At 42.6% G+C, this 6,329-nt stretch overlaps 1 pseudogene; it reads left to right on the forward strand.

Annotated features, from left to right (window-relative positions):
• The first annotated feature begins 4,773 nt into the window (after positions 1-4,773).
• On the forward strand, positions 4,774-5,673 carry LOC123441791 (annotated as a pseudogene).
• The last annotated feature ends 656 nt before the right edge of the window (positions 5,674-6,329 follow it).

The raw sequence follows: 6,329 nt of genomic DNA on the forward strand, positions 1-6,329 counted from the left end.
GAGCTTAGGATTTTTCCTAGATTGGTAATCACCACCGGTAGTGTGGGAAGTGGTTGAGATGGTAGCTTGTTGGGGCATACCTGGCTGCCTCTTCTGCCAGGCGAGCAACCTCTACTACAGAATTGTACTCCCGCACTTCGTTCTCATGGACGTAGTATCTCCGGCGAGCTAAAAAATGAAGAGGGCGGGTGCGGGAAAACTAATAGGCATATGCGTATATTTCTAAAATATTTAGTTATACTCATACCCTCTAGAATGATTTACAACAAACTCATGAGAACGCATAGCTTCATAACCAAAATAACTATCAAGCAAAATAGGATCATTAGGTTGAGGTGACACTCCCAATTGTGCAACTATGCGGGAGGCGTCAATTCCTCCATACAATTCTCCGTTGCTAGAGTTGGAATGCAACCTTCGGGCAACAATTGCACGAAGGTTATAGAGTTGCTCACCAGTCACAACAGTGTGAATAAGGCTCAAATCAGGGGCACATAGCGCACTTCAATCTTGTTTCCCTACTATGCATTTCCCATTAAATAGTGCAAAGTAATAAATAAAGGTAAAGTGAATGCTTTTAATTCTACCATGCGTCACTCCTCTATTTTCTCCAATACAGAGGCTCTCGAGGAACAAATTATAATCAGTTTTTGAATGTTTCTCAAGTGAACCCAAAAGTGGGAGCTTGCATGCGACAGAAAATTCCTCTAGGCCCATGCTAAAGCCTTTGTCAAAGAGATTAAATAAAACCCTAGAAGTACTAGAGAGATAACGGAATCCATGCGTGAATGTACGGTTAGGGTTATAATGTTGAACACATTTATCTAGAAGGAGGTCGATGAGGCCGGCGTTGTAAATGAAATGATCAAATTCATTCTTGATACTTGCATCCCTCATGAACTCTTTGCTTGGCCATCGACAGGATTTGGCATCAGCCATGACTATCTGATTGGCCCGAGGCTAAATCAAAGGTTGTTGTATCAAGCCCTCACTCGATGATTCACACAAAGTACGCTTTATAGAGAAACTCCTCCTAAAGAAACTCATCTCCCTCAGCACAAATTTCTGTCAAAACAAATTATGAGAACGATAGCAACAAATTTCTAGAGGCTATACCAAGCATTCATGCTATTTGGAACATAAAGAATTTAACATGCAAGGTCATGTTTTGTAGCACCGACAGAAGCAATTTATGCAGAACATAAAACACGTAGGCAAAAACTATTGGAGGGATGGAGGAGTCATATATCAAGGAACAATTTCCTCAAAACAGTTTCAGAAACGGGATTCCAAGCAAAGAGATCAACAATTTCAGTTTCTAGAGGAAGAACATGGGACAAGGAGAGCTAGGAAAAAATTGGAGGTAGAGGATGATGTGAACTAGAGGGATAAGGCACGGGTTACCTTGTGGGTCCCACAAGTCATCAAAGGCATGACCGAGGGAGCCCTGTTGGCTTGTGGCCAATTGGTGCATCTCCTTGTTGTTATTTTATGCCAAAAATTCTTATTTATTTCAGAAAAAATCATGTTAAAATTTTGTGGCATTCTAAGACTTTTTATTTTTGGGCCATTTTTGTAAGGTACGAAAAACTGAGAAAACAAAGTAATCATGTCATTTTACTTTTATTTAGCTAAAAGAACAGAGAATAAACTTGGGATACAGAGAGTTGTGAATACTCAATTCGTCAATCGCATGTCTTTCGAAAAGGATGCATTAATAAGGTTGATTAAGTCTTATTAAGAATCGTTTTCGATAAACATTAAACCAAAGATTTTTTGTATTTCACTAAGTTAACTCAATGGGGATTTGCATATCCCCCGGAATAAGATTATAGTATTTATTTTTCTTAGCAGTAGGTAGACGAATTGTACAATTTCCAATGATGACCGTGGGAATAGGCTCAATGACATTAATATTGTTAACCAAAGTTTGCTTCTTCGAAAGATGCATAGTATCTTGCTTCCAATTAATATGAAAAGTGACCTTGCTTTTGTTGCAATCAATAATATCCCATGCAGTATTTAAAAAAGGCCCATCGAGGATGATCGGCATATTTTCGTCCTCGGGCATATCAAGAATAACAAAGTTTGTTAAGACAGTAACATGTGCAACCACAATGCGGACGTCCTCGCAAATTCCAATAAGTAAAGCAATGGATTTATCAGCCATTTGCGAAGATATCTCAGTGGGTCTAAGCTTATCCAATTCAAGTCTTTTATAAAGGGATGAGGGCATAACACTAACACCGTCTCCTAAATCACATAAAGCAGTTTTAACATAATTTCTTTTAATAGAGCAAGGTAGTGTGGGTATACCCGGATCTCCCAACTTGTTAGGTATTCAACCATCAAAAGAGTAATTAGAAAGCATAGTAGAAATTTATGTTTCAAGTATTTTCTTTTTTTGGTAATAATATCCTTCATGTACTTAGCATACGGAGGCATTTTTAATATATTAGTCAAGCGAGTGCGCAAAAAGACATGTCTAATCATTTCAGCAAAGCGTTCAAAATCTTCATTGTCCCTACTTTTAGAAGGCTTTTGAGGGAATGGCATAGGTTTTGAACCCATGGCTCTCTTTGCCTTCCATGTTTTCTAGCAACAAAGTGTTTCTTATCATAATGTTTATTTTTAGGAGATGGGTTATCAAGACCCTCGGCGGGTTCTATCTCAACATCATTATTAGGTTCCTTATTACTACGTGGCGGATCTTCGACATGAACATCATTATTATCATTATCATTATAATTAAGTTCATGTTCACTATCAGATTGTGTCTCGGTAGAAAAAAAGAAACGCCATTATGGTTCTGAGCATGTTTCTCAATATCAGGTTCACTAGGGCATGCAAAGTCCTATCATTTTTATTTTTATTTTTCTTCTTAGTGGGACTAGGAGTATCATCATTAATTCTCTCAGAATCCCATTCTATTCTTCTAGGGTGACCTTCAGGATAAAGAGGTTCCTAAGTCATTCTACCTCCTCTAGTCATTACTCTAACACCATGATCATTACTATTATTCATTTCAGCAAGCAAATCATTTTATGACTTAGCTACTTGATCTAGTTGGGTATGAACCATAGAAGCATGTTTACCTAGACCTTTCACATCATTAGCAATTCTAAACATGAAGTCACTTAAGTGATCTATCATCATGGCATTATTCTTCAATTGAACCTTAACATAGTTATTGAAGTGTTCTTGTTTAACAATGTAATTGTGAAATTCATCCATGCATTTATTAAGAGTCTTACCATAATGTATATCATTTTCAATAAAGGAACGGAGAGAGTTTACCTATACTACGTGTGTCGGGGTATCAAGTCCATGTATTTCTTCAATCAATGGTAATTTCTAGACATCCTCAATTTTAATGCCTTTCTATTTCATAGAAATTTTTTGCTTCTTGCATATATTCAGGGCCAAGAAATAGAATACCTCTCTTCTTTTGAATAGGTTCAGGTGGTGGTTCGGGGACCGTCCAATCATTGGCATTTTGCAATATATTATTTAGTAACTCTTCTTCTTGTGCAACATTTCTTTCCGTGAAAACACAACCAACACAACTAGCTAGGAAGTCCGTAGAAGCATCGGTTAGTCCATTATATAAGATATCAAGAATTTCATTCTTCTCACGAGGACAATCAGGCAAAGCTCTCACTACAAGAAATATGCTCATACATGACGTTTTTTAAGATGTCGTTGATGAATTCGTCATAAATCTATGACGATTTCATCCGAGATCGCCGTGAACCGTTTGAGGGGATCAAATATACATATAAATTACGACGATGTGAGTCAAAAACGTCGTAACCGCATAAGAAGAGATCGTCATAACTTTTACGACGACTATAAAAATGTCGTAACATGTTCTAACTATGTTGACAGGTCACTCGTGAGTCCATTCTATCCCACCTCATCCATGTATTAAACTGTTTTTATACCAATTTTCGGTTGGGCTATTTTTTTCATCTTACTTTTATATTGGGCTGGTATTTTATCCTCCATGCTTGCTAATGGGCTGGTTTGTGGTTTGTCAAAAAAACCCACATTTTTAAGATTATACTCCCTCCGTTCCTAAATATAAGTCTTTAAAGAGGTTTCATTAGTGAACTACATACGGATGTATATAAACATACTTTAGAGAGTAGATTCACTCATTTTGCTTCGTATGTAGACTCCTAGTGAAATATCTTAAAAGACTTATATTTAGGAACGGAGGGAGTAATATTTTACAAAAAAACTATCTAAAAAATAACTATCAAAACTTCCCTCCAATTCTTATCAAAAAAGGAAAAAAATTCCCTCCCAAAACTTCCCAAAATTCCACGCGCCAAACCCGCACCCCCCGCGCGAGCGGCCAAAACTTTCTCCCACCCCCGCGCCCTTTTCCTCCCTCCCTCCCGAAACAACCGCCCACCTCTCCACTTTCCCCATTCCACGGCTCCCACCTCTCACCGGATGACGGAGACGGCCCGCGACGACGCCGGGAGTGGGGAGCGGCTCGCGACGACGGCGATGACACGGGGATAGGCGAGCGGCCCTCCCTCCCTCGCCCCACAAAATCTTCGATTGAAAACCGCGCTGCTCCAGCTCTTCTCCGCCGCAGCCCCCTCGCCTCTGGAGGTGCCCCGCCCTCCCGCCAAACCCGTCGTCCCCGAATCCGCCGCCTCCGACGTCGGAGGCGCGGAGGCCACCGGTCTGCACCCTCCTTCTCCACACCCGATCCAGATCCCTTGCAGACTCCTCCCTGGCGGCGAGATCCGGCCTCCCATGGCTTCCCTGGTGGTGAGATCCGGCCTCCGCTCCCTGGCGACACGTGCCAGGGGCCCGCCCCGGCCCCGATCGGACGCCGCATGTCCTCCTTCGCATGCCTCCGTGCCGCGCCGCGCCGCGCCGTGCGAGTTCTGAGGCCCGCGCTGCATTGACAAGAAGGGAACCCCGTCCCCGCGAGATCCCGTCAGGCCCCCTCCTCCCCGCCGATGGGGATGGTGCGGCCGGCGGGCCTCCTCGACCCGACGACGAGGCGGCGTTCGTTCCTCGACCCGCGCGCCTCACCGTCGTTTCCACCGCGGCGGCCGGACCGTCATGGACTACTCGCTGGCGGCGCTGAAGATGTTCGCCTCGCAGCTGGTGGGATCCACGACGGCCCCTCCTCCGAGGGCTCCTCCCCGGCGCAGATGCTCTTCGGCATCCGCTTCCAGCGCGCTTGGATCCAGGTCCCGCCCTCTCTCCTGGTGCTTTCCTTTCCTTTCCTTTCATCTGCCCTGACGGCTCGCTGCGGCAGGCAGGGCATGGTGGTGCGCGTGGACTACAGCGTCGGCGACGGGAGGCTGTTCGTGGATGACGGCTCCTGCGTCACCGAGCTCATGCTCCGGCCCGCGGATGCCAAGGGCCAGCCCTGGCGCCCAGGTTCTCTCAATCTCTCTGATTTTTGTCTTGCACTCTTTGATTTTTACACCATGAGTCCAGACAAAAAGGGAAGGGATCGGTGGTGCAACAGCACCTGCTGTTGCTCGGTATGGGAGCATCACATGAGGGAAGCAAACACACGCTAAGTTACGACTTTAGGCTTCTAAATCTTAGCTTCTGTTCACCTCAAAATGCATCTCTGTTGTGTTGATATGTGTCGTCTTTGCAGCATGCCCAACATGTGTTTGTGTTAATGCCTGAATGAAAAACTATGGCCACAAATTCGAATGTTAAGTGCAATCTTGATGGTCATTGTTCATTTTGATTTTCTATAAAAACTAGACCAATCCTTTTTGTTGCTTCACATATACCACGTTCTATATACTTATGTATTTACACTGAGAGTTCATCCATTTATGTGTCAAAGATTCACTTTGATCTAGCACACTATGATTAGTTATTGTACGAGGAAATGTCGAGTTGCTACATGGATAGATTTATTTTCTCATCAACATGCTACTCTGAGCCAAGCAATCTTACTTCTTATGAACTTTAATCATCTTTTGTTCCAAGCCAAGCAATCTAGATTAAGCCAGTAATTTGCATCATGTCTTTCATGAGTCTGTAATATCGAAAGTTGCCTCGGTTTGTTAGGTACTTTCACATCACACGTTTAATCTGAATTTGACCAAGTCTGTGCTATATGAAAAATATCCCACCTCATGCAATGGATATCTGTTTTGATTTTCTTTCTTGGTGATCACACAAATATATAGGAAATTATCATATTAGGAACTTATGCATTAATATTGCTTATATGATCCAAAAATCCTCAATGCATCACACGTGACATCTTCACACGCATGTGCATATGCAGTTGAGCAGCTATGCTGGAACATTTATTTTGATAACTGTCA

Source organism: Hordeum vulgare, chromosome 3H, assembly GCF_904849725.1.
Source record: "Hordeum vulgare subsp. vulgare chromosome 3H, MorexV3_pseudomolecules_assembly, whole genome shotgun sequence".
NCBI lineage: Eukaryota > Viridiplantae > Streptophyta > Magnoliopsida > Poales > Poaceae > Hordeum > Hordeum vulgare.